This window comes from Helianthus annuus, chromosome 3 (genome assembly GCF_002127325.2).
Source record: "Helianthus annuus cultivar XRQ/B chromosome 3, HanXRQr2.0-SUNRISE, whole genome shotgun sequence".
In the NCBI taxonomy this organism is placed as follows: Eukaryota; Viridiplantae; Streptophyta; class Magnoliopsida; order Asterales; family Asteraceae; genus Helianthus; species Helianthus annuus.
In genome coordinates this window covers 41,624,614-41,634,454 of record NC_035435.2, presented here as the reverse complement: position 1 = coordinate 41,634,454, position 9,841 = coordinate 41,624,614, and the positions used below count along the sequence as shown (strand labels likewise).

Below are 9,841 nucleotides of genomic sequence, written 5' to 3'. Positions count from 1 at the left end.
GCATCGAGGTTACCTTCATTAACAGCGAGTGCCCAGAGCATTTAAAGACTAGGAGTGCAACGGGAATGTTTCAAGGCAAAGCTCTGGAGTGGTGGTCGAATGAGAGAAACATCCGCTCTAACGAAGAAGCCTATGCTCTTCCATGGTCCGAGGTGCGAGAATTGATGATGCTTGAATTCTGCCCTCCCCATGAACAACTGAAGCTCGAAGAAGAGTTCTGGCATTTGAAGCAGATTGGTGATGACAATCTGGCTTATACTACCCGTTTTAAGCAACTCAGCATAATTGTGCCTCACTTGGTTTCTACTTCTAAGCGCATGATAACCAAGTACATCAATGGGTTACCTCCTGCAATGCGTGATTCGATCGAAGCAGCTCAACTGGAGTCTATTGAAGAAGTTTATCGTCTGGCCGCAAGCTTAAACAACAACCGAGTCCAAGACAAACAGTTCGCTACTCCTGCCCCCTCTAAGACAGCAAACCAAGTCACCCAGCAGCCTAGTAGCAGGAGAAACAAGAAGAGAAAGTCTCAGGGTTCAGGGTGTAATGCAATTATCCCTGCTGCAAACCCTGCTGCTAAGCCTGCTCCTGCTGTTGCTGCTCCAAACCCTACTGCCCCTGAGGTCAAAAAGCAGTACACTGGGCCTCACCCCAAGTGTGCAACTTCCAATTTTCATCATCCTGTCACTTCTGCATGTCATTTGTGTACCAACTGCAACAGCTATGGTCACATGACTCCTTATTGCCGTCAAGTCAACCCTGCCCAACAAGCTCAGCAAGCGCCAGTTCAGGCAACTCTACCCGCACTCCCAGCTCCTCAACAGAATCCTAGGCCAGTCAACGCTGTCCGTGCAAGCTACAAGTGTGGAGATACTACACATCTCCGAAATCAGTATCCTCAGCTGAACCAGGACCAACAGCCAGTCGCTCGTGGGTGAGCGTTCAATCTTAATGCTAATCAGGCTCGTAATGACAATGATGTCGTTAATGGTACGTTTCTCTTCAATAACCTTTACGCTTCGATACTGGTGCCGATAGAAGCTTTGTGTCCGTAGAATTTGAATCTTTGTTAAACGGTGCACGCTCTAAGTTACCTAATCCGTTTTCGGTGGAGATTGCCGATGGTAAATCGATTCTAGTTGATTCTATTCTCAGTGGTTGTTCCTTAACTCTTAATGAGCACGTATTTACTATTGATCTAATACCCATGCACTTGGGTAGTTTTGATGTCATTATCGGTATGGATTGGTTGCGTAAGAATCATGCCGAGATTGCTTGTCATGAGAAATTTGTTCGTCTACCTCTTCCGTCCGGTGATATTTTGCATGTCTATGGAGACCGACCTTCGAGAGGACTAAAGTTGATGTCATGCACTCAAGCGAACAGGTGCTTACGTAAACAGAACTTTGCCTTCTTGGCCCACGTGGTGGAACAAAAGGGCAAGGGAAAGAACATAGGCGACGTTCCAGTAGTGTGTGATTTCCCTGATGTCTTTCCTGAAGATCTTCCTGGTCTTCCTCCTCCTAGATCCGTCGACTTTCGTATTGATCTCATACCTGGTGCGACTCCTGTCGCCAAGGCTCCTTATCGACTTGCACCTTCTGAGATGCAAGAATTATCCAGCTAACTACAAGAACTGCTCGACAAGGGATTCATTCATCCAAGTACCTCCCTATGGGGTGCTCCCATGTTATTCGTCAAGAAGAAAGATGGTTCGTTTCGTATGTGTATCGACTACCATGAACTTAATAAGCTTACCGTTAAGAATCGCTATCCTCTCCCTCGTATCGATGACCTATTTGATCAACTACAAGGCGCGTCCTGTTTCTTTAAGATCGATCTCCGATCTGGTTATCATCAGCTCCGGGTTCTCGAGGATGATGTACCTAAAACTGCTTTTCGTACTCGTTATGGACATTGCGAGTTCGTAGCCATGCCTTTTGGCCTGACCAACGCACCCGCCGTGTTCATGGATCTTATGAATCGTGTGTGTAAACCCTATTTGGATCGATTTATGATAGTCTTTATTGATGACATTCTCATTTACTCTAAAACTAAGGCTGGTCATGCTCGTCATTTACGTCTTATGCTCGAACTCTTACGTGGTGAACGCTTATATGCTAAATTTTCTAAGTGTGAGTTTTGGATTAACGAGATGCAATTTCTTGGTCACGTTGTTAGTAAGCAAGGTATTCATGTTGACCCTTCTAAAATCGAAGCTGTGAAGAATTGTAGTACGCCTAAATCTGCATCTGAGATTCGTTCCTTCCTAGGATTGGCGGGTTATTACCGTTGATTCATCTCGGACTTTTCTAAGATCGCTGTTCCTCTCACTTCCTTGTCTCAGAAGGAGAAACCTTTTGTTTGGGGTCCCGAGCAAGAGGAATCCTTTCAGATTCTTAAGACCCTTTTGTGTAACGCTCCTGTTCTCATTCTCCCCAATGGGAATAACGACTTCGTGGTGTATTGCGATGCCTCGAACCATGGCTTGGGGTGTGTGCTCATGCAGCAGGAGAAGGTTATTGCTTATGCCTCCCGTCAACTCAAAATACATGAGAAAAACTATACTACTCACGATTTGGAGCTTGGTGCAGTCGTGTTTGCGTTAAAGATTTGGCGACACTACCTCTATGGTACTAAATGTGTGGTTTTCACCGACCATAAGAGCCTCCAACATATCTTTGACCAAAAGGAAATAAACATGCGACAGAGACGTTGGGTGGAGTTACTTAATGACTACGACTACGAAATTCGCTACCATCCAGGCAAGGCGAATGTCGTGGCCGATGCTCTTAGTCGTAAGGCTCATGTTAATACTATTCGTTGTTATCGTATCTCTAGTGACCTTCATACCTGTATACGTGAAGCTCAGTATTTGTCAGCTAATAAAGGTAGTCTATTTGTTGAAATACGAGGTGCTACTATGGATCAACTCGAAATTAAGTCTGATGGACTTCAATACTATCTAAATCGCATCTGGGCGCCGGATCGCGATAATCTCCGGGAGCTCATTATGAATGAGGCTCACAAATCCCGATACTCTATTCATCCGGGTGCCAATAAGATGTACCACGACTTGCGTATGACTTATTGGTTGCCTGGCATGAAGAAGGACATTGTTGCTTACGTCTCGAAATCCCTTACTTGCACGAAGGTTAAGGCTGAACATCAATGTCCTTCAGGACTCTTGGAACAACCTGAAATTCCTGTTTGGAAATGGGATAGCATTGCTATGGACTTTATTACCAAGCTACCCCGTACACCTACTGGTCATGATAGTATCTGGGTGATCATTGACCGTTTGACCAAATCAGCCCACTTCCTTCCTATTCGTGAAGATTATAAAGTGGGGAAACTTGCTCGAATCTATACCGATGAGATTATATGCCGTCATGGCATACCTCTTGACATAATCTCTGACCGTGATGGTAGTTTTACTTCACGTCTTTGGCAAACCTTTTAGTCCGCTATGGGTTCCCATTTGAATCTTAGCACGGCCTTTCATCCTCAAACGGATGGACAGACCGAGCGTACTATTTAAACCCTAGAGGATATGCTCCGTTCTTGTATCATCGACTTTGGTGGTAACTGGGATGTACATTTGCCATTGATTGAGTTCTCGTACAACAACAGCTATCATTCCAGTATTCAGATGGCTCCTTTCGAAGCTTTATATGGTCACAAGTACCGATCTCCTCTCAGTTGGCATGAGGTTGGTGACAAGCAATTCACTGGCCCTGAGATCATTCAAGAGACGACGGATAAGATTCTTCAGATCCGTGATAACTTGATTAAGGCTAGGAGTAGACAAAAGAGCTACACTGATAAAAGGCGCAAGCCTCTGGAATTTGATGTTGGTGATCGGGTTCTTCTCAAAGTATCTCCCTGGAAGGAAGTAGTTCATTTTGGTAAGAAGGGAAAGCTCGCCCCTCGCTATGTGGGTCCTTTCACGATACTCGAAAGGATTGGCAAGGTGGCGTACAGACTCGACCTGCCACAAGAACTAAACAATGTGCATCCGGTGTTCCACGTATCTAATCTACGTAAGTGCCTACCCGATGAGGAACTGCCGGTTCCCCTCGAAGACATGCAAATAAATGAAGCTTTACACTTTGTGGAGAAACCAGTCGAAATCATGGATCGAGGCGTCAACCTATTAAGGCGCAGCAAAATTTCCATCGTCAAGGTTCGATGGGAAGGAAAGCGTGGCGCTGAATTCACTTGGGAGCTCGAGAGTGAGATGAAGACCAAGTATCCGCAGCTCTTCGAGCAGTCTTCCTCTTAGATTTCGAGGACGAAATCTCCTAAAGGAGGGGAGACTGCAACGCCTATATTCCTGAACTTTTAGCTATTGTCAGTTTTAGTCCCTATACTATGTGATGCTTGATACTTTTGACACTTGTGAATCTTTATGCTATGATACTTAAATCTTATTGATACTTGATACTTAATTCTATGAAGGTAGATTCTTGAAACTTGATTCTTAATACTAGATTCTTGATGCTTAATTGTAGAGACCTGATTCTTGATTCTTGATTCTTGAGGCTTGATTCTTGATACTTGATACTTGGAAACTAGATTCTTGACTCTTGATACTTGGTGCTTGACTCTTGAGACTCGTGAAACTTGAGACTTGGTTGAACGAGAGACTGGAGACTTATCACTGGTGTAAACTTGGAAACTTGGAAACTTTGTATTAGTAATATAATCTACTTATGTGATACTATTACACAATAATACGCAACACAACGCTTAATCTAACTCGCAAAACGAATCAAAGACGGGAAAACGGAAAAAGGATTGGACTGTCAGAATGGCAATCCGATCGGATGACCATCCGATCAGATGACTATCCGATCGGAAGGCCACTTGATCGAACAACCATCCGATCCATTGCTACGCCGCCTTAACCCCTCTCTTGCTCTATAAATAGAACCTGTCACATCATTCTTTACTGATGTGACAGCCTCCTTCGACCAGACGCACGCCCTCTCACATTTCTTCCATTTCCCGGCGATTTCGGTATGTTTTACACTAGATTCTTGTACAACTTCAATCTATACACAATTCCCTACATGATTCTTCTTTGAAATCACACTTTTCACCGTGAAATCTCTAAGATTTGAACTCTTGAGGGTGACGTCATCATGACGGGTTGTATAAACAGATGTGTGACGTCATTCCGGTCAAGATCTAGCTCAGATCTAAGGAATTTCATGTGTTTTTACATCGAATCTTTATTAAATATATACCTTTTCAGTTAAAACTCATGTTTCCATCATCTTTCTTAAAACTTTTGCTTAAAACAGTGGAATCCAGATCTAAACGGGCTGTAGACTTGATGATTAGTCTGGAGTCGACTTGGAAATGGATTATCGCCGGAGAAGATGGCCGGATTATGGATTTAGACAAGAACATCATCAGCAACAGACGCCTGATCGGACGGGGTGATTCCCCTTCGATCAGACAGGCTGAGCCTTGATGTGTTTACCGTTGTCTCAGTACGTACCATGTCGTCCCCGTTAAACTCGAAACTTAGAAACTTTACAAGGTTGCAAAGGAGACAAGTCATCTCAATCGAATAGCAATCCGATCGGACTGTCGTCCTATCGAACGGCCATTCGATCGAGTGACAAGTGCCTTACAAACCTTCAGCACTTAAATTATTTCAATCAGAAACTTTGAACTTTGAAACTTGCACACGAAGGGTCATTCGACCGAATGGCAATCGGATCGGATGACCATTCGATCGAATGACTTGGTATAAACACTTGGTATAAAAGTTGAGCATTTTTGGAAACTTATCTGGGATCGAATGACTATTCGATCAAATGGCCATCCGTGTGGATGACCATCCGATCGGATGGCGGTCCGTCCCACTCACATAAGTCATCCGACCGGATGACCATCCGGACGATCAGGTGACTGATCTGTCACTTAGCATGATTCTCGTTATTTTGTCCGACACTTATCTATTGTAATCTTATTAGGCTAATCCTAAGAGCTCCCTTTGATCCAATAACAGTTTCTACTAGCTATCACTACGAGTATACTCGATCCCTTTTCATTTTAAACTTTTGGGATGCAACATGTATTCTATGATACTTGAAACTTGAAACTCTTTGAAACTAACTCTATCCTCAGTAAATGTGAAACTTGATACCTTTGGACTCTTGATTCTTGATTCTTTATGCTATGTGAACGTTTAATCCTTGTGTGTAGTTCCGCCTTAATAATAGTAGCGCTATAGGGAGATGCACCTCCTCATTATTCTCGAGGGTATTGTTAGGAGGATTCTATTTGCTTTCCTTGATTCTTGGGAAAGTGGTTAAAGCATCGGGACACTTGGGCTATCACTTGGACTGCGAACACTAGCATGGCTGAAACTATTGTATCGTTTACATGATGGATATGAGTCTTTTAATCTATTATGCTATATACTCAAACTTGTATGCTCGCCAGTACATTATTGTATTGACTCTATTTTAATACATGTTGCAGGCTAATAGGATGCTGGAATCATGGAAATCAAGCTAGGATTGATGCTCAGTAACTCGCCTAGTCAAATCTAGAAACTTGAACAATGTTTTGTTGTTGTATTCGAGACTTCTGTTTGTTTGTGATGTTTTAGACTGTGTTATCACGAAACTTAATTAATCTATATTGAAATTATTAGTGTTATGGACACTAGTGAGCAATCTGAACGCTTAGTGTCGCACCCCGATGTTTGCGCCATCGGTTGGGGTGTGACACTGGACACGGGGGCGTGGTCAGCCACCTGCAGAAAAGACAAAGTAGTGGAAGCTTCTACGCCCACCACAGGGGCGTGCGCAGCTCAGTACGGGGTGTGGTCAACGCTAAGATACGCGGAATCTTGCAAAATCTTGGCAGTACAGATACGTTTCTACCCACGGGGTCGTGCCCGCTGAACACGGGTCGTGTGGAGCCCTATGCTGACAAAAGCATTTAATGAATGAAGAGAAAAGGATGGCCACGGGGGTTTGTCCGCCGGACACGGGGCCGTGGCCGGGCTTCTGTTCAGGCTATAAATAGGGGTGCTTGACTCACTTCAAAAACATCCGTTGGCAAACCACTACTCTCCCACTTTTCCACCACTACAACACCCACATCCACCACCATCATCTATCATCCACCTTAGAGTGTGTGTAGTAGTCTCGGGATCCAAGATAGATCGTAAGAGTTCTTGCCAATCAAAGGCCATGTTTGGCTAAGCCTCTTACATCACTTGGTGAAGACAAGTCTTTTATGTATTACTTTTGATTTTTAATCTTTCGGCACTTTTATTTGGTTTTGTATTAATGACTTTAATAACTAGTTTCTTTTGTTGAAGGTGAATTTTCTTTATCATTTGTTCGTGGTGTCTTGGCATTACTTTACTGTCTATATAAAGTAAAAGATTTACATCATTCATATCTCTACGGTCTATATAGAGATATGTTGGCTACCTGGTCGAGGGTTAAGGGAATGGTTTAGTAAGGTTCTTGCCTTGTCCAGTGTATAGATCCTGCAAGGATCTGGGTCAAGATTACTAGGACCTCCTTCAATACCCACTGGTATTGGATGGCGGGGGTGCGAATGGCTTGATCCCACCATATGTAAACTACTATTAATACATTAAACCGTCTACATGGGATTGTATCCCTGCTTACTCAAACCACTTAGCCGAGGGTAACGTCACCTTCAAAAGAGGGGCCTACCACTTTTATAACTTAATTGGTTATCTTTCAATATTCCGACCCTTTGGGATTGTATCTTGCTGACTCAAACCACTGGGTTGAGGGTAACGTCACCTTCAAAAGAGGGGCCTACTACTATAACTAAGATAATCTCTTAAAAAGTCCAAAAGTGCAAAAATCATCAAAGGATACTTAAAGGGCGAGTCGGATCCAAGTGATTCATCTTGTCTATCTGTTTTTATTTTATTTTTATTTCTGCATTTTTTGTCTTTATTTTCATGTTTTAAATATTTTCTCAAAAAATTTAGATCGATTAGACGTTGAGGATAAACCGGTACTAAAAGCTCTTGTGTCCTTGGACGACCTCGCTATATTACCAACCGTATACTACGCTCACGATGGGTGCACTTGCCCAAGTGTGTGTTTAGTGTTAGTAGAATATCGTGTTTTATAAATTTAAAACTTGACTAATGTGTAAAATGTGCTTAAATATCAATAAAAACATATCACACCCAATGCACACCAAGTTTTTGGCGCCGTTGCGGGGGACACAAGGATTTTAAGAAAGTTAGGAATCAACAGCCTAATCATTTTTACTTATTTTCCTTTTTTTTAGGATTTTTTTTTATTTTTCAGCATCTGCAGACTTCAGCACGAGCCGTGCCTGGTCGGACACGGGGCCGTGCCCAGCAACCATACTGGCAGTCTTTATTTCCTGAGTTACAGAGGAGTGAGCACGGGGCCGTGGTAGTGCACCACGGGGCCGTGCTGAACTCTCCAGTAACTGGGATCCAGAACACAATCACTGCAACCACGACCACGGGTCGTGGTCAGCGACCACGGGGCCGTAGTGAGACTTCTGACCAACGTTCTTTTTGTTTTTATCACAGGACTTGGAACCCATGCATAGCACCTGAACTTTCTACACAGTGCATGAGCTCCAATTCCAATAAAGACATAAAAGAACCTCTAGACGAACCCGAACGCATTCTAAGAAAGAGACTAAAAGCTAAAAATCAAGAAAAAGCTTCGGGGGCCAACTTCCAATGCGGATCAGCGTACCCTTATGGATTACATACGGCCCATGGTAGGTAGTCTTTGATCCGCCATCAATGCACCGAATGTCGATGCCAACAACTTCGAATTTCGGCCGCATTTGATTCAAATGCTCCAAAATTCCGCAACCTTCCATGGCCTAGCTGATGAAGATCCCCATTTACATATTACCAGCTTTTTGGAAATATGTGATACTTTCCGGATCAACGGAGCATCAAACGACGCCATCCGCCTCTGAATGTTCCCATTTTCACTAAAAGACCGAGCTAAGGCTTGGCTTAACACCCTCCCAAGTGGTTCAGTAAACACTTGGGATGAACTTGCCCAAAAGTTTCTATATAAGTATTTCCCGCCTTCTAAAACCGCTAAATTAATGAATGAAATTAATACATATTCACAAGAGGACGGGGAATCCTTATATGAAACTTGGGAAAGATTCAAGGAGTTATTAAGAAAATGCCCTCATCATGGTCTCGCAGTGTGGCAACAAGTATCCACTTTCTATAACGGTTTGTTGCCACACACAAGACAAACACTCCGGGGGACTCCTAGGTAATTGTCGCCCAAATGAAATTTATAATCAAATTAAGTAAATTGCTCAAAACAATTTTCCATGGCACACACCCCGAGGCACAAACTCTATTGCCCCGGGCGCCCATAAAGTGGATGAAAGCACCTCTTTACAAGCCCAAATCGAGGCCCTCTCTTCAAAAATCAAAAAGTTAGAAATGGCAAAAACGGCCTCGGTTATGGCTTGCGAAGGGTGTGGTGGGCCACATGAAACTTGGAGTTGTATGAAAGAAATTGATAATCAAACGGAAATGGTAAACTAAATTGATAATAGACCTAGGCCGTCGGGTCCCCCAACGGGCACCTACAACCAAGGATGGCGTAACCACCCTAACCTTGGTTGGAGGGAATCCGGCAATAGTAGTAACCAACAAAACCAAAACCAACGAACAAACTTTCAACAACAACCAAGAAATGAGTCATACAATTTCTCTCAACAACAACAAGGGGGACGAGAGAGGCATGAAGACACTGTTTCACGCCTCATCTCCGAAACCGAAAAAAGGAACTCGGATCGA

The 9,841-nt window shown here is 43.4% G+C and overlaps 1 non-coding gene across 1 annotated transcript; it reads right to left on the bottom strand.

Moving 5' to 3' along the window:
* Positions 1-9,120: 9,120 nt before the first annotated feature.
* On the bottom strand, positions 9,121-9,227 carry LOC118490798. The gene has a single exon (XR_004890023.1). It is a non-coding gene; the product is annotated as a small nucleolar RNA R71 (small nucleolar RNA).
* Between the last annotated feature and the right edge of the window lie 614 nt (positions 9,228-9,841).